This window comes from Pleurodeles waltl, chromosome 6, assembly GCF_031143425.1.
Source record: "Pleurodeles waltl isolate 20211129_DDA chromosome 6, aPleWal1.hap1.20221129, whole genome shotgun sequence".
Taxonomy (NCBI): Eukaryota; Metazoa; Chordata; class Amphibia; order Caudata; family Salamandridae; genus Pleurodeles; species Pleurodeles waltl.
This window is the reverse complement of record NC_090445.1, coordinates 670,692,771-670,717,275: the sequence shown is the minus strand read 5'-3', so window position 1 is coordinate 670,717,275 and position 24,505 is coordinate 670,692,771. Positions and strand designations below refer to the sequence as shown.

Below are 24,505 nucleotides of genomic sequence, written 5' to 3'. Positions count from 1 at the left end.
GACGACCACTAGCATTAAAATGCAATCCTGATTTTGAGAAAATTGCACTTCTGTTGTTAGTGGCTAGGGGCTGGACTACGTGCCCCAGAGTGCCCAGCTGAGTAAGGAGGTTGGAACCTGCTGCAGTGGCATTGGGGTGCATAAAATTGCTGCCTTCTCCCCGCTGCATGCAAAGTGCTTCTGTTGGTGGTGATTGGGGGCTGGACTACATGCCAAAGAGTGCTCAGCAGAGCAAGGAGGCAGGAACCTGCTGCAGCAGCGGTCGGGTGCATAAAATCATTGCCTTCTCCCCACAAGGCGGGACATACTTCTGTTGTTGGCGGCTGGACTACATGCCCCAGAGTGCTCTGGAGAGCAAAGAGGCAGGAGCCTGCTGCAGAGCCAGTCATGGGAATATAATTGTCCAATTCTTCTCGCGTGCCCTGGTGAAAAGGCTGGGCCGAGCCAGCCCTCTTGGTTGTTGGATTTGGTTGGCCTGCCTCTCTTTCTGATCTTTGTATAATTTATTATATGATTGCGTTATCTTCAGCATCAAGGAGAAACATGGGTAAAAGGAAGCTACCAGGAGGTAGAGGCATTGATACTCCAAATCCACTGGGAGGCAAAACACCTGACTCTTTTTTGGCATGAGCAGTTGGTGTTATCACCAAAAAAATAGACCTAGCCAAGAGGCGTTTTTCTTTGGACCTGGGAGTAGGCCCTAGCTGCCCTTTCGAGATCCTGGTAGGGCCAGCCACAAGTCTAGCTGCCATAGTTCCATCAAGCACCCAGGGCCTGTCGCCTGCTTTGGCTGCGGTACAGGTTGGTCCCTTGCCTGCTAATTCTCCATCTTGTAATTCTGATGCTACGAATGTTAGCGATAACAAACCCTGTGCCAAAAGGAAGCGTAAATTAAAGCAAGTGGCCTGTGATAAAACGCAAACTAGACTACATGCAGGCTAAGTGATAGACATATTGATTCTATAGATTCCCTTTCACTGCAGCCCGGGCGGGGATTGACAGAGGTTAATGGTGAAAACTGTGTACCTTTTCCTATTTAGTGGGACAGTACACTGGACAAATTTAAGACAGTGGTTCAAGCCTTCAAGTAGTGCTGTCCCACTTGGTGGATATAATCTAATGAGAACACTATTAGCCAGTTGATTTCATCTGGAAATAATTCATCAATTCGGCAGCCCCTGTCCAGCCGTAGGCAATAAACACTGCTGGCAGTGTTAGTCACCAATTAGCCCACTCAAGATTATCTGGTAACGAAGGCCACTGCCTGCCCTCACAAGCCCAAGGCATTTTGTGTCCTCTGCAGCTGGAACAAGGAAGGTAAGGGGGCCAATCTGTTGGACTGGCAGCTGCAAATAAGGACACGTAAAGGGGTGCAATACTCTGGTTCCATCCCCCCTCCTCCAGTCTTGGTTGAATCTCCCTGCTGATTGCTGCCCCTACTTTGCTAATTTGACAGGAGTACTGCCATCACACTGCCCTGGTGAAGAATCATATCTTCAACTCAAAAATAAGGTGTGCCATTTGCTGACCTTACCCACAGACTTCAAATTCTTCGAATATCGCAACATTTTGCTAATAAGAAGGGTGGGTTGGGTTGGCCCCCTGCCTAAAAACATCAGAGGGGATTGTGTGGTCATTAATTGTAGAAATCCAGGACTGGCTCAATGCTTGGTGGTGCTAGGGTTCACCCAATGAAAAACTGCCATTAGCCTCGTCCCCCTAGGTTGCTTTTATAAACATCTGCAACCCAGGCAAGGGGTGGGACCCGGGCCTCTGACTATAAGGGCAGCTGCTTCTGATTGGTTTTCAGTCCATGTTTCCAGTAGCTCTATTCCTCTGTCAGATCTAGATGGTATAGATGTTTGCCCAATACTAACCCCTGACAACAGTGACCCACCAGTTAATGGGTTAGCGGAGGTGCAGGATGTATCCATTTCTTATCCATGTTCCTTTACAGTGGGGTTGCCTTCTACAAATTTTGCAAGCTCTGACATCAAAAGATTTTAAATCTCCTGCCATTTTTGACAGGCTACTCCCTACAACTTCTGCAGTCCCGGATACTGGTCATTTTAGTCAGCCTAGACCTCTCTTATCCCACCACACTAAGATTGTTTCTTGGAACGTTGCTGGATTACCATCCAAATTTATATGTCCGACTGGACTTGTTTATTGATACATTTGATATCTGTCTGCTTCAGGAGACTTGGGCCCTAGTTGTCAATTTGCAACATTACCATTTTATGTGGTATGATTAAAGAGCTAGACCTGGGCTGTGCTTAGATGTCCAGTGTGTTAGTTGGACCTTTTCATCTGGTGAGACTTACTTTTTATATAAAGTGTATGTTAGGCATGGAGCTGAATTGCAAGTTAGTGATTTGGTTGGCTCACATATGGCAAATTTATCTGTTGATTATTTTCAATTAATGGCAGGAGATTTTAACTGTAAATTTGAGCAGCTGTCCACGTCCTTTGAGTTTCTTGTTAGTGAGGAGGACCAAGCCTGGGTAGTCCCTGGTTTCACACTTCCCATGGTTAAAAGATGGTCTGCTGTTGTGTTAGAATTACATGCTTTTACACTTAGCAGTGGTCTCCAAGCCTGTAATGGGAGAACCCATCTGATAGAGAAGGGAGACACACATTTAATCGCCCACACTGTTCCAACCTCATCGATTACATCTTGCTGAATATCGGATTATGGCCTACCATGATAGACATGGTTGTGACTTCTAGACAAGACAGCCACCATAATGCTCTGGCTTTATCACTGGAGGCACTTGGCAGTACTCTCAGGAATACTCTATTTGAGCCTTTGGACAGAAGGCTCTTTCCTACCAACAATCGTCGTAGGCTTATATGAAGCTTCATGGTAGCATCTGCAGCAGCCCTGGAAAAGGTGTGCGAGGTTGTGTTGATTGGTCTCCATGCCATTGTAGCTGAGAGTGTGTCCTTGGAGCAAATGGATTCTCTGTCGAGACTTATGGGGTCATTATGACCCAGGGGTGAGTGAAAATGTGGCGGTAGTACCCCTAACAGGCTGGCGGTACATACCGCCACATTATGAGGATGGCGGGTTGGCTGCAGCCAACCTGCAACTTCTCCACTCATACCGCCATGGTGGTATTAGTCGCCGAGCCGGAGGTGTGAATCTCCAGCCCGGCGGCCAGCAGAGTACCGCCGGCCGCATTGTGAGCCTGCCTACCACCATTTATTTTTGTGGTGTTAGCAGTGCCATGAAAACCATGGCGGTAGGCCCAACCGGTAACAGGGAATTCCTTCCCTGTCACCGGTAGGTGGCTCTCCCAACACTCACCAGACTCCCCAACCTCCCCTCCATCCAAACTCCCCCATACGCGCACACACCCGCAGACACGCACCACGCATACACCCAATCACTCACACTCGCACACATTCTTACACACAATCACACTGACATGCAGACGCACTCACACGCATACAACCACGCAAACAACACAACACCCACACATTCACATATTCATGCACACAACCAAACACACACACACACAACACCCCCTACCCCCCTCCCCTGTCGGAAGCCCGACTTACCTTTGTCAAGGAGGTTTTCGGAACGGGAAGGGGCACTGCTACCGCCAGCAGCGTACCGCCAGCAGAACACTGCCAGGCCTAATCACAGGCATTGATACAGCTGGCGGCGCTCAACTGACATGGCAGTCTGGTGGTAGCAGTGCCCCTTGTGGCGAAAGTCCGGCAGTGATCATAATATGGCGGACGGATGGTCACCGCGACGGTAGGTGGTTTTTACCGCCATTGTTATGAGGGCCTTAGTGTCATTTATGATTCCATGTCTGCTTATCTAAGAAATACTTTTTTTATTAAAATCCAAGTTCACCAGTAAAAGGAAGAAGGAGGCTCCTTGGTATTTCAAACCCTGCAGAGATGCGAGGTGTGCTCTTCTTAAAGTCATTAAAGCTGGGTATAGAAACATGATCCAGGAAGCTAGGTCGCCTATATAAAGTAATGATTTTAAGTGCCAAAAGAACTTTGAAGTGTGCTAAATGGGATTCAGTATTGCATGCCATCAAAGGTAAGGATCACTGTTCTTTTTGGTGCATCCTTGCCATTGGTGACCCCCCACCTTCATGCCCCTTTAGACAGCAATATGTGTGCCTCTTCCTGGTTTAATCACTTCTCACAGTTATATTGGGGAGTTGTTGGACAGGAATAACCCCAGGTTGTGCTTCCTGGGCAGTTGGAGGGAGACAGGAGGTATGAAGTTGACTGTGTGGCTACAGTTGCTCCTCACCCCCTCTTAATTAGAGACCCAGTGGGCCTGTTCTATATATAGAACAGCAAAGCATTAGATAGGATTAAACCAAATAAAGCTCCAGGGTTGGATAAGGTTCCTAGTGACCTTTTTTAAAGCATACAGGAATATATGGTGACCCTATTTTCCCTGTTTTTAAAGCCATAATGAAAGGTGCCTCTATGACACCTACCTGGGCAGAGGCCAAGATCATTCCAATATCGAAGAAAGGTTGCAGGTTTTCACCCTCTAATTACAGGACCATTAGCCTTGTTGACAGTTCACAAAAAACTGTTCAGTTGGATAATTTTGTATAGGTTGTGTGAGTGGAGGTCTGACACAGGAGTGTTGACCATATTACAAGCTGGCTTCAGGGACGGCATAGAAACTACAGAGCAGGTGTTCCGGTTGCAACTGCTGTACTGTAAATGATACCCTGGGGAAGCAGACTTTACATGATTTTTGAGGATCTTCGGTCTTCCTTTGACCTTGTGCCTATGAGTCCCTAAGGAAGGTGCTGGCGTTGCTGGGGGTTCCTTCTTATCTCATTAGTGTTATAATCAGGCTAAACTCTAATAATTTCACCCAGGTTATTGTGGTTTCCAGGGCGAACTGACAGACCCTCTCCCACTTAAACGATGTGTGAGTCTGGGGTTCATGCTCACTCCAACCTTTTTCCTTCTTTACATCAAAGATTTGGTGTCCCAGCTGGAGAACTGTGAGAATGAAGACCCGAGTTTAACTAGGGTTAACGTCCCAGCCCTTCTGTTTGCAGATACCCTTTTGCTATCTAAATACCCTGTAGGGATCCAAAAACGTTTGGGTTGTTTGTGGCTTTCTGTAGGCCTCAGGGTTTAGAGATTAATCTCTGTAAAATTAAGTACATGGTCTTTAATCCATGTTCAACGTCCCATTCTAACCCAACTCTTAATGACTTTCCATTGGAGAGAGTGCATGTGTTTTATTATGTGGTGGTTCTGCTTACAGAGCACGTTGATTGTTCACCCCATGTATAGAAGCCTAGGCTTAAATTAGAGCAATATTCTAGGGGCATAGTTGAAATCTATTAATGTCGAGGGTCTCTTGGGGCAACCTGGGGCTCACAAGATTGTTTGGTTTCAGTCTGTTAAAGACCAATTGGGTCAGATTGGATATGATAACTTTTGGTCTACCCCCACTGATGCCATTGTAGTTTTGAAAACAATGTTAAAAGGTGCCTACTGGCACTATTCTTACAATTTGATCTTAAATTCAGCCAGGGTTAGCAGCCTTTTATCTTCTTTTATGGAGTTCAAAGCCAATTTTTGTTTGGTGGCCTTTCTAGTTGGGATTGAATCACCCCCCCACTTAGTCATTATATATTAAATCTCACATGGGGACATTACCACTCCGTTCCTTTACAGTAAAATGGAAGCGGAACCCCTGTGATCCTGATAGGTCCTGCCCCTTTTTCACTCAGGCAGAGGAAACGGTTGAGCATGTTGTATTCTTCTGTTCCACTTACCATGGTTGGAGAAAGAAGTGGATTCTTCCAGTTTTCTGTACCTGGGTTTTAGGGACTTCAGAATCGTGTATAGAATTTTAAGAAGTGATACAAGGCAATGTATTGTATTCGCTGTCTCACAGTTCCTGAGATCTATGTAGATGTTTAGGCAGAACAAGGTGTCTAGTTGATACACTTGACTTCCTTTTTTTTTTTTTTTTTTTTTTTTAATCAAAAACATTTTACACTGTGATCATAGTTTGCTGTTCTTTCAAACCATACAAAACTGTTTTTTTTAACATACGATTTACAATAAGTGCTCGCTCCTGAATGAATGTTATTCATTAAATGTTACTACAGTATTGTATTTTATTGTTTTATCCATTTTTATTTATTGTATTTTTAATAGGCTGTTTTATGGCCGTAGATCCCAAATATTGTATAATACAACAGTGGCACAATAGAATCCAATGACACAGTATTCCGATGTCTAGATCAGTCAAGGGTCACAAAAAGCACTGTTTACTATATCAGCTCCTAATCTGAGCAAAAATTAAACATGTCTGTACCTAACTCTTAATATCGGTTAATAGACCAGACCACTGAAAATATATCCTTTCTGCTGCTAAAATGTTCCAGGATGTCCAGCTACCTTTGAGTCATGAAGTCAGTTGATAGTCTTTTGTGTTCAGTAAACAGAAGGTAAGGTATATAACTTTTCCTTGCTCCTTAATACTTGATAGTCCATCTTTTCATGTCTATCTTCTTGCTGTTTTATCTAAGTTTATTTATGTATTCATGTCTACATTAACCAAAATTAAAGTAATAGAATGATTTTGACAGAATCAGTGTCAAAGTCGTAGTCAGTAAAGCAGTGGGGCAGTCTGAGTTGTATAGGAATAAATGTTCTGGGTGACTTCAGGAACTGCAAATTTATATCACCCAAATACACTTCAGTAGTGTGTTTGTCTCCAAAAAATAATGTCTTCATTTCTCAAAAGAACTGTTAAAGACCAAGAGCTCCTTCTCAGTGATTGTATAATTGAACTCAGCTGGTGATTTTTTTTTTTTAGAAATGTCTCTGACCTAGACCACCTCTGATAGCATGATAGGTAGCTACCATCTCAACAATAAAAGTATATTCCACATTGGGGTGTTACAAAATAATGGTTAAGGATGACATTTCTTCACTGTGATTCTGTAGAGGAGTCTATAGTCAATACATGTCCTCAATTCACCCTATTTTAAGTGCACAAAATATAGAGGCAATGAAGATGGGTACTCTGAAAGATTTAAGGGACCCATTGGCCAAATTATTTTAAGTATTGTCTAATATATTCTGTTTCTGATTTGTGAGTTCATATTCTTTGTCACATATTCCAGCAAAAGGTTCCAAATCAACCTTGTTATCATAACCCATGTGTCAAGGTAGCATATTCATCATCTTCTTATCAAGTACTTCACAAAATATACAGAACTTGTTCAACCAATAATTGGTAAAGTACTTAATCCTGCAAGTACTTTAGAAGGACAACTCTCTGGATTTACATGGCACCATAGAACTAGTTTGGCAAAAATCTGAGATCAATTGTATTATCCCACTAGCCCAATCCAATATGAGGATGATGCAAACTCAACCAATGTATTCCCAGGCTTATTTTGAACAGAGGGGACATCTATCAAATCAAAACATTTATTTTCATGAAGGTATCTGTAAGAAACTAAAAAATCTTGGGTGCATGAATCCTGGCCAGAACGAGGATGGAATAGGGCTGTGTACTGCCTTAATCCCAAATATGCAAGAATTGTGCAAACCTAATGCCCTGGGGCTCCACAATCTAAAAGCCCAAATATACCCTATCCTAACCTTCTGACAAAATCATCTTTATAAAAACTTTTCTAATGAGCCACAGCTGACTGCATAGTTTTCATTACTCCTCTGGAAACTGATTTAATTTTCTCAGTTCACGAGCAGCTCCTTTTGTTGCAGAGGAATCTAGCCTTCTGCTGGCTGCAGCCGTTCAGTGGACAACATTACTTTTAAAAGTCCTAGGTTTACTTCCACAACCATTTATAAAATGACCGACCTTCCAAAATGCAAGCATAAACTATTTACATGTTTTATTTCTTCTTCAGTTATGAGCCCTCCTACACAGTCTAACAGCATAGGCTCAGATATGCAAGAACGCCATTTATACCTCTAACTCTAAGTGTTCATCACACTTCATAGGAAGATTAACAACTTGTGCCAGTGCGTTCTTAAGTTCCCTTCACAGCCCTTCATGTAATAAGGATGTATTTTTTGCCACTTTTCAAACAATTTCAACTACCAAATGATTAAATATGGTAATATAACTTAATGGATCGTCATGGCCCTGATTCAAAATTAACAGCTTGTCATTTAAAGAAAGGGTATATCTTTTCCTTTCAAACAATTCTACATTTGATCACAATATGTGGAAAAACTATAAAGCAAATTATGGTTGCTGTCTACTAAGGACATTCTTGAATTTTCTGCATTCCTATGCACATATAACTTTAGTTTGTTCATCAGGAAAAGTCATACGTTTTTGCAAAAATGTAACTAATACTGTTTAAGGAATGATGCAAACAGCTTTGGCTCTAGAGGAAGTCTTTCCGGAGGTGCTAATGGTATTAATGGAGTCGCCATTGAACAAGAATGCATACAAAAAACTTGGTATCTCTAAAGGTGATACCCCATCTCCCCCATGAGTCAGTGTTCTTGTGATCCGAGTACAAAGGCATTTGAGTAGCATCTTCCTTTCTGCTTTTAACATACTGCCAGTCTCTTGTTTTACTACTTTTGATTCTGATTTCAGGATCTTAATCTTGGACTGAGACAGAGTAGCGTTAGAATCAATTATTCAAGTTGGATGACAATGTGGGCTAGGCAGTCTGACAGATAGCACTAACCTTGGACTTGTGTTCCAGCAATAGTGATGAACTCTTCCGTCTCTCATCACCTACACCCATGACCACATGCACAACAGTGTGTGAGCCAGTGGTTAAAATGGTGAAAAGATAATAGGATAAATAAGAAAATAGACACTGGAACGCCCCCAATCTGACAGTTTATTTGTGCTGGGCACTCAGGTCTGCAACTCGTAGTGGTTTGTCTAAAGGCAATAAGAGGTATCTTTGGTAAATGCAGAAAAACCTGCATTTAACAGTAAACGGCTATACCTTAGTGACATCTCTGTGCAGCCAACTTTATTCCTGAAACTAAACATACACGGCCTTCAGTCATGCACAGTAAGCTCTGCGTGCAGGAACTGGTCTACAGTCAATCCCTGCACCGCCCCTGTGTCCTCAGTACTCACTGTACACTGTCATACTGTCAGTTGTCATTCTTTTTTCCAGAATTCGCAAAAAAGGAATTTAAAAACAATTTTCAGCCCTGAGTCAGAGTCTGTGGACCTCATTTCAAAACACAGGATTTTTATTCCTGAGGTCAGCAAATGCTCCCTATGCCCCCTTCTATAACTTTAATTCCTTTTCTGGACACAGGACTTGGTGCCTGGCGTACTGAAATGGCAGTTTTAACAGAAAAATGTTCAGTTGCTGCCAGCCAGTCACCTTATATGCATAGTTCAGGACTCCCTAATTGTCTGCAAATAACACATTAGGCAAAGGGAAAAAAATGTTCCTCAGGCGATACAGTTTGTTTATTAGGGGGAGCGCAAAGCGCTCTGTCCCTGGTGTAATCTCTCTGTGAGCTTTTAACCACGCTCATGTCACCCCCATCAGTTTGGTTGGTTAGTGGGCTTGCCTTTTAAAATTTGCTTGATTTAATTAGTAAAAGGCATGCACATGTCATGCCTTTTCCGGTGTTTAGCCCGCCTCGAGCACACTGGCCAACTACTGAAAACATTTGAGGCTCCATGTGTTCGGTATGGTTTCTGAACTACTTTTTCTCTTTAATTCATAGGCACTGCGATCTTACTAGGCAGTAGTCGAACGCTTTGCATGACATCGACCCTGTTACATGGATATTTGCACTTTTGCTGGTTACATGGACAACCACACTTTTGCCGGTTACGTGGATAATTGCACTTTTGATACGTTTTACTCCGAGCAAACTTCTGTTTCCTTTTGTATGTCTGCTTTGAACTCATGGCAGCTGTCGGCTCACTTATGTGAAACAGTTTTACTTTTCCTTTTCAGTTTATGTGGCAAGAAAAGTCCGGTTAGTTATGTGAAACTGTTATACTTTTCATTTTCAGTTTATGTGGCAAGAAAAGTCTGGTTAAAAGTTAATAGCTTTAACTCTAGCCAACGCGAGACCCATTGCATTGCAAATGCTTGTTTTTAAAATTTTGGTCCTTGAACTGACCTTATTCGCAGGCAGATGGTCTGTTCGCGAACTGGTTAAGATACACAGTTCATTTAACCCCAACGTTTTGTAATAAATATATTGCAAATTCGACTGGACGGATATACACCAAATCACAAAGTGACCCTTTTATGAATAGTTTTATGCCATGTTTAGAAGAGAGCATAAAATCATATGGAAAGTGGATCGTGACATTCAACTTTCTTCCTCTTTAATATTTCCCCCAAACAGATTTGCATGAAAGTTGACAGGCGAAAACGTAGCCAGTTGGAATATTGGTGCACCACATTTCATACAGGATAATCAAAAGGTGGCAACATCATTAGCAAATTCCTTTTTGGTGTTATGAAAGTTGAAGCTTAACCATTACTACTATGTCACTATCACTGACTTAAATTTGATATACACCCTTCTCTCATTCCCTTTTTATTGTTGAATACATTTTTACATTTTGGGTTTTGTTTCAAATGGCAAAGAACAGATGTAAAAAACTAATATTAAGGTACATTAACTTCACAAAAGATGATAGGCACAATTTAATGCCAGCTGCCCTTCTTCACATGAAGAAACACAGTCCTTGTGAAAAACTGCACTAAAATGATATACAGGCAAGATGAAAAAAAAAGCTGCCACCTGATGTATGCGTGTCATGCATTGCAAATAAAAAAGGACCAGGTATGAGTTCTAGTGTGTTAGAAAGCGCTGCTGATATGTACATGTGAAGCAGAGCAAATTTGTCTTTACTCGAGTCATACAGCTCGCACAAAGTAGTCTGCCCTGCTAAGGCTCATATTTGGAGAATATTAACTAGGCTGCTCACTGGCAGGCACACATGGACAAGGGTGAGTGCAGGGTGAGGGCGAAAATTAGCAGAATGGCTAGTGAGGATGCTATAAATGTTATTTTCTAGCCAAAAATTCTGCCTAATTAGCAAATAAAATTAGCTGTTTTTTCAAGCGGCTTTCGGAGGAGGCAATTTAAAGCGATCAGCCCATAAGGACAGCTTGTGGCTTGGCATAAAATATCAACCATTTTCATCTTTATGTTGTATCATCTGTGACGAAGGTAGGCTTAATGTACATACTAAAGCTATGGAGAATAATGTAACTATGCACCATCCCACTTCAAATCAATCACTGGTATAAAACTGTAACACATTATGGGAGTCACTAAGGAATTTTTCACGACTATTTCAACTATCCACTCACACAGTCAATCTGTCTCCTTACTTGCTTTTTAGGTCACAGCTCTAGAAGGCGCTCATGCGCTGTCTCGAACAGAGACATGCTATATCTACATTGTGTACTTCAGCCCACCCATAGTCGTGCCATTTGCTGGCACCATTGATGCTCCATTTTGCGTGCTCCCTATTTGGCAAGGGCATGCGTACTTCATGCCTCTTCTTGGGTTTAGCCCTTCCCGAGTGCATCGCCCAATTACTACTAAACATACGCAGCGGACATTTCCTTGCATTGTTTTGGGGCTGCTTTTTTTGTTTGCAGTTGGGTGACGGTCCCGCCACATGTTAGGAGTGCTGGTTATGTCTTGCTGCCCCTTTTATTCACAGATTTACACACAGTTTATTTTTCATATGTGGAGGAGCACAAGCACATGCTTTCAGTTTCACAGTGCATTTTTTAGGCAAGGTAATTTCGAAGTTAGTCCTGGTTGGCCCCTAGCCTTGAGTAGGAGGCTAGCACCTGCAGTGTGCTGCCCCAGCCTCTGCGCTGCTGCTGGCTCTCCTTTTGCTGCATAGGTCTTGGGCTCTGTATCTCCTGCTGCAGTATTCTGTTCTCCTGTGCGTGTCACAGTGCTGAGTTGACAGTTGTTTATCAGCATTACTGTTTGCGCTTTGTAATGTAGCTGAGGTGGCAGCACGGGGTCACTTGTGCTGTTGTTCAATATATACGATTGAGTCTGTGTTGTGCTGGTTCCTGTAGCTTGGTTTTATGTAGCTAACCCCACATTGACCCCTTCCACCTACCCCACAAAGAAACACACAAGTGAGGCACTGTCATCTCCTCCTCTGCCATTATTTTGCTTCTCAACAGAAAAGGACTCACTGGGGAATTACACAGCTTCAAAATGCTATAAAGGATTGGGGGCTTCAGTGCTGCTGCTCTGCCTCTTTCTTGCACTACAGACGATTCAGAGAAACACAAAATGACCATCGATAAACGTATTACAGGCACATCAACACTAGCATAGTAAATACTTCAAGGATAGGCACAGATGCATAAGCACAGTCTCTCTCACACAGTGACATAATCTCTTTAACAAACATAGGCACACACATGCACACACCAGTTATTGGTATACACGCACACTCATACATTACCATTGGCACACAGATACATACTTAGGCGGTCATTATGAACATGGCGGGAAAGACCGCCAACCGCCGTGTCAGCGGTGAACAGAATCCCGCCGTTGGCGGTGAATGGAAACCCGCCATATAATGAACGAAAAACCCAACCCCGGCAAAAATTCCCAGACCACCACTCCCAGCCATGACTCTGTCGGCGGCAATCCCAGCCCATCCCACCCCACCACCACCAAGCACACCCACATCCTGCCCTCCAAATAATGATGCACAAATCACCTTGGCGGACAGTGGAGGCCGGACGACCATTGGCAGATGCGACCGCCACAGGCGACAAGTGGACTCAACAGCAACAAGTGCACACATTGGACAGGCGTATCACCCACACACCTGACACACATACAGAACCCCATAAAACACCCCCAGACACACCCCACAATCCCTTGCAACGAAAGCAGGACAAGAAGACGGAGAGCACCAGAGCCAGACAGCGAACGGCATCATACAGGAGACGCACATCGACCCACAAAAGAGCACCCTTACCCCCAAAAAATCCACGTTTCACCAAAAGGGAGTTAAGGACCATGGTGGATGAGATCCTGAAGGTGGAGCCACACATCTTCGGGTTCGAGGTGCAGCACACACCCATCGGCCGGAAATTGGAGCTGTGGCAGACCATTGTGAACAGGGTGAATGCAGTGGGACACCATCCACGCACCAGGGACGACATCCGGAAGAGATGGAACGACCTGCGGGAGAAGGTCAGGGCCATGGCATCTAGGCACCACATCGCAGTGCAGAAGACTGGGGGAGGACCGCCACCAACACCACCCGACTACACCGACTGGGAGGAAAAGGTACTCGCCATCCTGCACCCAGAGGGACTCACAGGACTCACTGGAGGAATGGACTCGGGTAAGTCATCTACAATTACCCCATATACACCACACCTGCAATGCATGCACCACTCCACCCCACCCACACCCACCCGGACCTACACCCCACCCAGCCATTACCCACCACATCCACCCCCCTGCATAACCTCCAACCCACTAACAGGGCCACATCACTCCTGCTGTGCACAGCCACCCACCCTTGCACATACCCACAATGGAACAATACCCCCCACCACAATGCAACCCCACACTAGCGCTAAATGCAATGCCAACCTCACAAAGGCACCCTGGAAGGCCACTGAAAGTAACACCAGCACAAAATGGCCCAGTCCTGTACACCTCAAACCTACATGCATAAGTAACAGACATGTCTATGTCCCACAACAGGCACCACCACCCATGCAACCCTAATGGACTGGACAAGGAGTGCCACTGCCCTCCAGGGAGACAGAGGCACCTCACAAGACCTTGGCGAAGGAGCCCTGGACACTGATGAGCAGGCAGGCCCCTCACACAGTCCTGGATTCTCAACATGCAGCAGCCCCACCCAGGAAACCACTGTCACCCCTTCCACCCAGTAAAGACCAGCAGGCCAGGACAGGCGTACCCACACCAGTGTACAGACTGGTGGAACACAGCTACAGAGGCCACAGTCTCCCACTCCCAACATGCAGGAAGGCGAGGGCCCCAGTACAAGTGGCACTGCCAGACCTGTGCAGGGGACACAGGCACAGGGTCTAGGGCCAGTTCAAGGGTCTCAGTGGGCCGGGGGGAGGCCACATGATGGATGCAGCAGCCCAGGACGTTATTTCAGAGGTATTGGGGGCCTACCAACATACCCAAGGCAGGTTGGCACAGATTGTGTCCACCATGGAGCAAAGTCAAAGGATGCAGCAGGAACAACACCAACAGGCCATGGAGCAGTGGAAAGAGCACAATGCCACAATGGCCACCATAGCTAGAGCACTGCTGCAGTTGGTAAAAAAACAGTCTGACACCTACACCGGACAAGAGGCCCGCACAACAGCCGTGGACAACCAGCATCAGATGACCCAAGCAACAGAAACATCCCAGGAAACACCCTCCCAGGAAACCCAAGGGCCAGCCATGTCACCCCAAGAAGCTCCACAGCAGGCACCCAAACGTACTCTTAGGCCAAGATATGGCACTGAAAACCAAGCTAAGAACAAGGGCCCCTCCAACAATTGACTCTGCTACTAATGCAAAGCAACCGTCCCACCCATTCCCCAAAAATACCTAGCGGAGGACAATTTAAAGTACTGTTCGACAAAATGTACCCATCAATACCATGCAACAAGGCTGCCACCAAGTTGGTTTGGAGGACCCCCAACCCTTACGACTCCCATCACTGTATATAGCACAATTCACTCACTTTTGCCAGTAAAACACATTTCACACCTGTAACACTATCCCCTGTCTTAAATTGTGAACAAAGTGGAGTATGGATACAACTGGCAGAGAACCATTCTTTTGTCAATTTTGTGCATGATGGTAGTCCTGTGTGCCCAAATGGTGGCAAGGAGGGAATGCATATATTTTCAGTCAGTACCATGCAGAAGTGGTCCATGTATCTCCTATCATGACCAACCCCCCTATATGACAGAGCACACTGACAGTATTAGTCACTAACCCCAATGACAGGCTTAAGTCCCACACAGTTATTGGAAGTAGAGTTGTGTCAGTTGGTTCCATGAATTGACATCTTCCCCTTCCTCATCCCCACCATCACTCTCCTCACCTCTCTAGGTAGCTGATCAGGACCTATAGCACCCTCCGCCTCCAAGAGGGGGGATAGAATGACTCACTGCCACATTGTGCAGCATGCAGCAGGCCACCACTATTCTACACACCTTATCAGGCCCATTGGTCAGGGAACCCCCAGAGATATGTAGACACCAGAATCTAGACTTCAGGAGACCTATAGTTCGCTCTATTACCCTCCTAGTACGTCCATGGGCCTCATTGTAATTCCTCTCTGCATCCGTCCTGGGATTCCTCACTGGTGTCAGGAGCCAACGCAAGTTTGAATAGCCAGAATCACCTACAAAATGGTGCAATACAGACTCGTCATTGTTATGTCCCTTAGTCAGACAGGCTGGTTTTCTGCAGTGTGTCAGTTAGTGACAGGCAAACTTACCTATGATCCACCCTCTGTCCTCTTTTAGTTGTTCCATCTTCTGATTGCACACTACTGTTCCTCAACACAAAGGAATCATGGACTGAACCTGGAAACATGGCATTCACATGGGAAATGTACTGGTCTGCAGTACATACCAATTGGATGTTCATAGAGTGCAAGTTCATCCTGTTTCTGTACACCTGTTCACTCACTCTTGGGGGGATGATAGCTATGTGTGTGCCATTGATGGCCTCTATGACATGGGGAATGTTGGCAAAGGCATAGAAGTCAGACTTGAAGGCAGGGAGGCCAATACTTTGGGAAAACCTCACATAGGATTGCAGATGTTGTACAAATGCATTCAGAAATCTTGTCAGTACCTGGCTGAACATTGGCTGTGAGAAACCAGCACCCATGCCCACTGTCACTTGAAATGAGCCTGTGGCCAGGAAATGGAGTGCGGAGAGCACCTGCACCTCAGTTGGAATGGCATGCTGATTACGATTTCCCAGAGTTAGTGCAGGATCCAGTAATGCACAAAGGTCCTGAGTAGTTGCACGTGTGAGTCTGTAAGTGATTATGATCTGACGCTCCACCATGGTCCCCAAATCCACAAGGGGTCTGTACACCGATGGTGCCCTTCCTCGCCAAAAGGGTCGATACCTACGAGGGGTTACAAAAAGGAGTGATGAAAACACATACATAGGCACACTTGTCATCATATGTGCACGGCATTGTTCATTGCGGTGTCTCTACAATAACTGCTACCTGACAGATACATGTACATCACAAGGAGGGAACTGAGTATTTCATGTGTGCTACAATAGTGAATGGTCAGAGGCCTAGGTGCATCATGTGGCTGGCAGGGCCTGCATTGTGAGTATTAAGTAATTGTAGATGCGTAGGTAAAGGCAAAATGTTTGCCCACTGTAAATCTGCCCTTTTGTGGTGGAAGTGAGCTCATACTGCTAGCGGTTGACGTCACAGCGTAAGGCGGTGTTTACCGCTGTTTGCACCCTCATTGGTTAACATGGGTGCCAATGGGGAATCCTGGCATACCGTGATCGCCGCCGGCGGTGACGGTGCACACCGCCGCGGAACGTACGTGCGTTCGGCATCGTTTGATCACTTGACTCCCTGATCTCGTGCGAACAGGTACTCCACTCTATGTACTGCTGTGGACTGCCTCTGGCTATGGATGTGCCACGTGTTGCAGGGGAAAGGGCCCTGGCCTTCACCCAGGAAAAACTGGATTAGCTAGTGGACGGGGTCCTGCCACTGTACACGAAACTGTACGGACGGCCAGAGATACAGGTGAGTCTGGGTTTGGAGGGCACTGTGTGTGTGTAATGGATGGTGTTGATTGGACATATGTGTGCACCTCTGAGCCTGCATGGGCCATAGTGCATGGCATGCTGCGTGCGACTGTCCTGTATGTCTGAGAGTACTGTCCATCCCATAGTGGACGATTAGCCAGCTGTTCCTATTGTGCAAATGCCTGACCTCTGTGTTCCTTTTCTGTGTCACCCTTCTAGGTCAGCGCCCACCAGAAGAGGGCACATTGGCATGCCATCGCCAAGAAGGTGCGGACCCTGGGGTCTACAACCGGCAGAGCACCCACTGTCGAAAGAGGTGGGAGGACCTGCAGCGCTGAGCAGAAAAGATCAGTGAAGCCCAGCTGGGGAAGTCCTCCCAATGTGGAAGGGGTGCCCGTCGGGCACTGACCCCCCTCATGCGACGGATCCTGTCAGTGGCATACCCAGACCTGGATGGGCGCTTGAAGCTGCACAGCAGTCACAAGGGGGTGAGTACTCATTGACCATCCTTCAGTCTGAAAGGATGTCTGGGTGTGCAATAGGGCTCATGCTGCTTAGAGGCAGGGAATTTGACTGGTGTCCATCTACTGTATGTTCCCCAAAGGGTGTAGGAGTGTCCCTGTCAGTTTTCACCTACTTCTGCTCCTAAGGTATTTCAGGGGATGGGTGTAGAGTAGTATTCTGGTCAGTAGTCAGGGGCATGGCCATGGGCATAGTGTACGGTGCTGCCTGTTGTGTGTTTGCTGGGTGGGTGTATTCTGTACCTGCATTCAGCTATTTACAAGTGTCTCTCCTGTTTTGTCTCCCCATCCCTGTTCTCTTGTGTTGGTTTGGTCCACATCAACATCAGGCGAGGGAGCTGAGGCACCAGCAAGTGGGGAGGCAGCGGCCCTGTCACGAACTGCACTTGACTTCTCACCTCTGGATGCAGGATTGGAGAACACGCCAGGTCTTCTACAGGTTCTGGATAATCCGAGATAGGGGCGACCCTTGCTAGTAGCCACGGTGCCGCTTGACAGGGAACACCAAAGCAGACCGTACCCTCCAGAAGGAGCCCCAGAGGAATAAACCCAAAGAACTGGGAAAAATCCTCAAACAGGAACTCCTAAAAAAAAAGAAGAAGAAAAACAGGACTTGAAAACAGGAAAAAACAAGGCAAAAATACTCCAAGGCAAAAAGCAGGAACGATGAACAGGAGCGAAGAGCACAACCAAAGGGAAGTGTTTGCAACGTAAGATAGAGCAAGACTGAATGGCTTATATACTGAAAAAGGGGAAGTGACATCACAGGAAATGAAAAGAACATCATCTTGAATTCGGAAAAAGCCCATAGACAAGAATAGTTAAAAGAAGGCAGTATATAAGAAAGAGAGCATGCTGGGCAATACAAACAGGAAGAAGAAGAGGTGGACACAACATGAACATGAAAAGGGCAGAACACGAAGGCAAGGAAAAAGAAAAAGACCAGAAGAAGGCCACCACCGACAGGGGATAAGAAAAATGCCTTACAGTGGGTAAGGGCAACGCAACCGGGAGCGCAATACACACTTCCCAGGACGTGTTGCCAAAGTGACCAAAAAACGTGGGGAATGGCGCTCCGAGGATCAGCAGTGCGTTCCTACCGCGGAGGCAAAAAGAGACGCCGCGTCGAGGTGCGGCGTTACAGTAGGTCCCCTCCCCGAGGCCCCAGGTTTGTCAGGGTGTCGGTCAGAAAACAGGCGAACCAAACGGGGTGCATGGACAGAGGAAGCATCCTCCCAAGAACAGTCACTGAGAGGGTAGCCCTTCCAGTGAACCAAAAATTGCAGTCTGCGCCAAAAAAAATCGGGAATCACAAATTTCCTGGACTTCATATTTGGGCTGTCCGTCAACTGAAAGAGGAGAAGGACGCTGGAAACGTCGGTGGTATGGATCAGGAACAAAGGGCTTTAATTGGGACACATGAAAAACTGGATGAACCCTCCAGGTATGAGGTAAGCGCAGTCGCACAAGAACAGGATTCAAGATTTGCAAAATGCGAAAGGGTCCATAAAAAAGTGGTTAGGATTTATTGACAGAAAATCGGGAAGGTAGAAATCTGGAGGAAAGCCACACCTTGTGGCCTACTTGATACGAAGGTATGTTGTATGAAGTAGGCCTTGGATTTGGCGAAACCGATCTGCAAAAGAAGTGACTGCAGGAACAAAAGAGGATATACTGGAAACAGTAGATATGGTCCTAGGATGAAATCCATAGGTGCAATAAAAGGGTGTGTCCTTGGTCGCACTATGCACTGTGTTATTATGGGAGAACTCGGCAAGAGCAAGAAACTCCAACCAATTACTTTGTGTGGCATTACAGCAACATCTCAGATACTGTTGGAGTTCCTAATTCACTTTCAGTGTGACCATTCGTTTGTGGATGGAAACCAGAGGACAAGGAGACCTCAATGTTTAATGAGGCACAAAAGGCTTTCCAGAAACGTGACACATATTGTGGCCCTCTGTCCGAAATTACCTCTTGCGGGAGACCATGGAGGTGAAAAATATCCCGCATGAAGATGCAACTCATTTCTGGGGCTGTCGGTAATTTTTTTAAGGCTGTGAAATGTGCCATCTTGGTGAATGAATCTACTGTTACCATGATTACATGGTTACCAGAAGATGTAGGTAAAGAACACATGAAATCCGTGGATAGTGTACACCAAGGAACTGAGGGAACCGGTAAAGGCCTTAATAAACCTTCTGACTTAGTTTGGGGTGTCTTGGTCTGAGCACATACTGGACATGCTGAAACATAGGTTTCTGTATCTGTCTTAAGCGAAAGCCACCAAAATGATCGTTGTGGCAGCTCCTGGGTTTTCTTGATTCCTCGATGCCCGGCTATCGGGGAATCATGACACATTTGTAATGCTTCTGTCTGAACTTTCTTGGTAGGTAAGAAAAGAGCCTGCTGATGATAGAAGTAGTCGTCCTTCTTCTGCAAAAAAGGAGTCACTCTATCCCATTCTGAAGTAGAAAGAAACTGGTAACCTGATTTAACACGTTCTTGAAAAGATTGAGTAGCTCCGATGATTCTACTATACTCAATAATGTGTGGAGAAGAGTTCTTAGCGACGTCAGGATATCTACGGGATAAAGCGTCTGCCACTGAATTCTGGGAGCCAGGTATGTACGTTATCACAAAATCGTACTGGCTAAAGAAGAAAGCCCATCTTGCTTGACGACTGTTATGACACTGGAAAGTCCGAAGACATTGTAAATTGCGATGGTCAGTCCTGGCTTCAAAAGGCTCTCTGGATCCTATCAAGAAATGCCTCCGTTCCTTACATGCTACTTTGAAAGCAAGTAATTCTCGTTCCAGTACTGAATAATTGCGTTCTGCTTCTGATAAGATATGAGAAAGATAAAAGATAGGATGTTCTAATCCATTGTTGTCTTGTTTCTGCAGCAGAACTGCCCCAATGGCTCTGTCTGAGGCATCAGTCACAACAATAAATCTTTTGGTAATGTCAGGGTGTCGCAAAATGGGTGCTTGGGTAAAGGCCTTCTTTAATTCATGAAAAGCGCGTTCAGCATTCTCGGTCAAGACAAAGCCCTTCTTCAGATTCTCTTTCTTAATTGTTTGTGTAATGAAACTTTGTAGGTGGGCAAAGTTCTGGATAAACTGCAGCTAGAAGTTTGATAGACCAAGGAAACATTGCGTTTCCTGTATTGACGCTGGAGAAGGCCAATCTAAGATGGCACTGACCTTGTCAGGGTCCATGGATATTCTGTGTTGATTGATACTAAACCCCAAATACTTCACTTCGGTCTTATGGAATTCACACTTCTCTGGTTTACAAAATAACTGGTTCTTCTTAAGTCTTTCCAAGACCTGCAGTACATGTTCCGTATGTTGCTCAGGATCGCGGGACTATATCAAGATATCATCCAGATAGATTACTACATATTAGTTTAATAAATCAGAGAACACGGAGTCCATGAATCGTTGGAAGACAGATGGTGCATTGGTCAATCTGAAAGGCACGACGCGGTACTCATAGTGCCCGAAAGGAGTACGGAAAGCTGTCTTCCATTCATCTCCTTCTTTGATCCGTAGAAGATGATAGGCAACCCTTAAAATCTAATTTGGTGAACATCTTGGCTCCTTGAATGGCATCCAATATATCCCTAATTAAGGGTAACGGGTAATGATCCTTAATTGTTATTCTGTTGAGTTCGCGAAGGTAGTCCTTGCGCACCTTCTTTTCTTGGTCTGTCAAAGAATACATTCAACCAAAGGGTACGACTTCCTCAGGAACTAATGGAATAGCACAGTCATAGATTCGATGAGGAGGCAGAATGGGATTACTGGGTTTCTGAAAAATCCCATTATATTCCTGATAACAATCTGGAACTCCCTGAATCATGTTTATAGAGTTAGTATTATCCTTAGTTGACTGACAGGACCAGTCCTGGAGACCAATAGGAGTTAGTGGAATAACAGTTCTGCTGACAAAACAAAGACGTTAGAGATATTGTTCTCGTTTCCCAATTGATATAGGGGTTGTGTCGAGTTAACCAGGGCATTCCTAAAATCATGGTGTGATTTGGTGAGGCTATAAGATCAATGGCAACATGTTCTTGATGCCCCCCAAATGTCAGACAAAGTGTACGAGTTGAGGCCACCACAGGACCTGAGGTTAAAGGAGAGCCATCAACTGTGTGTACCTGCTCAGGAGTTTCTTTAGGAATACGGGGAATTCCTTAATTCATAGCCCAGGTCTCATCCAAATAGATTCCACTGGCTCCACAATCTATGAGCGCCAGGAGATGTTCTTCTTGATCCTATGAACTTTGTAACTTGACCGAGAGGATAAACAGGGTTGACATACTTTCTCTGGAGGAACATATCGATGGTACTTCAGCTCCTCCTATCTCCTTCCTCCTTACAGGGGACGGGAGATGGCGTTTCCCGCAGGTCTTGAGGGACGTACCGGGCAACTACGAATCAGATGGCCAGCCTTACCACAATACAGACGAAGTCCCTTTCGTCTTCTATCTTCTCTTTCTGATTCAGTTAGTGGACCATGGACAAGATCAATCTGCATGGGTTCTTCAGGGGGGATGGAGAAGCTTCGGATGAAACTTCGTCCGTTTGCCGACTACTGGTACGAAAATTACCAGACTGGTATGGGACTTGCGTTCTCCGTCTCTCCATCTTGCGCTCTCGTAGTCTATATTCAATGTTCATGACTTGATCCATCAATTCCTTCAAGGAACAAGCTGGAGGAGAATGTACAAGTTCATCTTTAATTTCTTCACGCAAGCCTCGGCGGAATAAGGCTATAAAAGTGCGTTCCACCCAAGAGGTTTCAGCTGCCAGCTGTTTGAAACGAGTTATATACTGCAGAGCATCCTGATTGCCCTGCTGAATATCACATGAGGCCCCCTCAGCTGCTGCTTCTACCCCAGGCCTCTCAAACATCTGTTTGAAAAGAGTCAGGAAAGCAGGATAATTAGCCAGGACTGGATCTTCTGCAGAGACCAGAGGAGTCGCCCAAGCAAGCGCAGGACCAGATAAGGCGCTGATCAGATAGCCCACCTTAGCCTTACCAGAGGAAAATTGAAATGGACGAAAGGCAAAGAAAACCGTTTCTTCAGGGGAGAAGAAAAATGCCTTCAGTAGGTAAGGGCAACGTGACCGGGAGCGCAATACACGCTTACCAGGACGCGTTGCCAAAGTGACCAAAAAACGCGGGAAACGGCACTCCGAGGATCGGCAGCGCGTTCCTACCGTGGAGGCAAAAAGAGACGCCGCATCGAGGCTCTGCGTTACAGGCCCACGGATCCTTCGAGGCAGAGACAACGGACGCCCAGGGGACCAGTGGGTGGGAGGGCGAGGGGACTTCCACGGGGGAGGCTACTACCACAGGAGGTAGTGACTCTGAGACCTCCTCCGATGGGGGTCCCCCGGCAGTGGCGGACCCTAGTGCACACACCACTACCGTGACATCTTCCGCCACCCACCATTCCATCACCGCCCTCCCTTCTGCTCCCCTTCGAGTTGCCCGTGCCCGCCCACCCAGCAAGGAGGGTGTCTCCTTCGCCCCAGGCACCTCCTCCCCTGCCCAATCAGCCCTGCTGCCCTCACAGAGGAGGCTATTGACCTACTGAGAACCATCTCTGTAGGGCAGACAACCATCGTCAATGCCATCCAGGGGCTAGCATCAGAGGTGCAGCAGACAAATGCCTATCCGGATGGTATTCACGGTGCCATTTCTGCCCAGGCTCTGGCCTCCTCTTGGACGGCAGCCAGTTTCCCTGGCCATTCCACCACCCCTCCAATCTCCTCTACCCCTTCCAGCACCCCACTCCCTTCACCCGTCCAAAGCACACATTCAGACACGCTGAGAGGCACATCAGCACACAAGAAGCACACTTCAAAACACAAGCACTACACCTCCCACCACAAGCATTCACACAGCCAACAGTCACCTGCACGCACAACAATGTCCACTTCCCTCAGTGTGCCCACCTCTTCCGCCTCCCTGTCTGTCCCCTCTACATCCACACCTTCATGCACTGCACCTTCACTCACTGTTACTGCTCCTCTTCCTGCACTCACCACAACAGCAGACAGCCATACATACACCCCATACACCACACCTGCACTCACCACCTCCACTGTAGTTGACACATGCAGCACACTCACCAGACTTGCAGACACCCACACAACATACATCCACACTAGCTGTCTGTCATCTCCCACTGTGTCCACCCCACCACCTCCCAAGACACACAAACGCACCAATACACCCACCCATCAGATATCCACTACACCACAGCATACTGAGCAGTCACCTGCACCCACTACACGCACCCGTACACCCCATACTTCCACTCCCTCTGCCTCCACTCCCACACCCTCATCCACGCCCACCCCAATTGCTCTCAAAAAACTTTTCCTCTCCCATGCTGACCTCTTCCAACCCACTGGCCCACCCCGTCTTGTCCCCAAGCGTGCCCACCTCCTTGCTCTTTCCGCTCCTTCCACATCACAGCCCACCCCGGTCCGCCTTTCACATTCCCGTGCCCCTTCCCCAGATAAGAAGAAGGCCCGAACAAAGCCTAGGCCATCCAGCTCCACCTGAGCCAAACAGCACCCATCTCCTTCGAAGGAGAAGCCTACCCCCTTCCACCCTCCACAAGAAAGTCAAAGGCCCACCCCCTTCCGTGAGGTTCCTGGATGCCCATATGGTGCCCCATTATGTGGAGTACCCAGCACTTGTGGGAGTCAGGTGGGGCCCGTTGTGGCCCATGACAATTGTGAATTTACGGACTGGCCATTAGCCCTGTTGCACTGTTTGGCTCAGTGAGCTTCTTATTAAAGTTTCTGTGTGGCCTGTGTTTGGGCTGCACGCCATTACACCCTGGTCATTTGTTTAACTTTTTTATGGGTGTGGGGCTTTTGTATGTACTATGGTCAAGTTGCATTAGCCTTGTGTCTGGTAAGTACCTCTTGCTGTGGGGTGTATGACTTGTGCTGCTGGAAAGGGTTGGGGGGTGTTGCCGGATGGGTGGAGAGGGTGGGTATGTAACTGTGCCCTTTCCTCGCTTGTGTCGTAGGTTGCGGTACTTACCGTTGTTGTCTTCATCGGCGGTCTCGGTCGTGTAGGTATATGGCAAGGAGCAGGGCTGGCATGATCTGCAGCTCTTTATCCATGGCTGCCGCAGCGCGTTCTGTGGGAC

The 24,505-nt window shown here is 46.4% G+C and overlaps 1 protein-coding gene across 3 annotated transcripts in view; it reads left to right on the top strand.

Moving 5' to 3' along the window:
• LOC138300137 (zinc finger protein 12-like) overlaps positions 1-24,505 on the top strand; it is an 81,096-nt gene that overhangs the window by 14,067 nt on the left and 42,524 nt on the right. The window contains exon 2 of one of the 3 annotated variants that reach the window (XM_069239074.1): positions 6,405-6,467. The exons of the other annotated variants lie outside the window; for them this stretch is intronic. The gene's annotated coding sequence lies outside the window, so the exon portion shown is untranslated. The remainder of the gene's footprint in view (positions 1-6,404; positions 6,468-24,505) is intronic. 3 annotated transcript variants of the gene reach the window in all.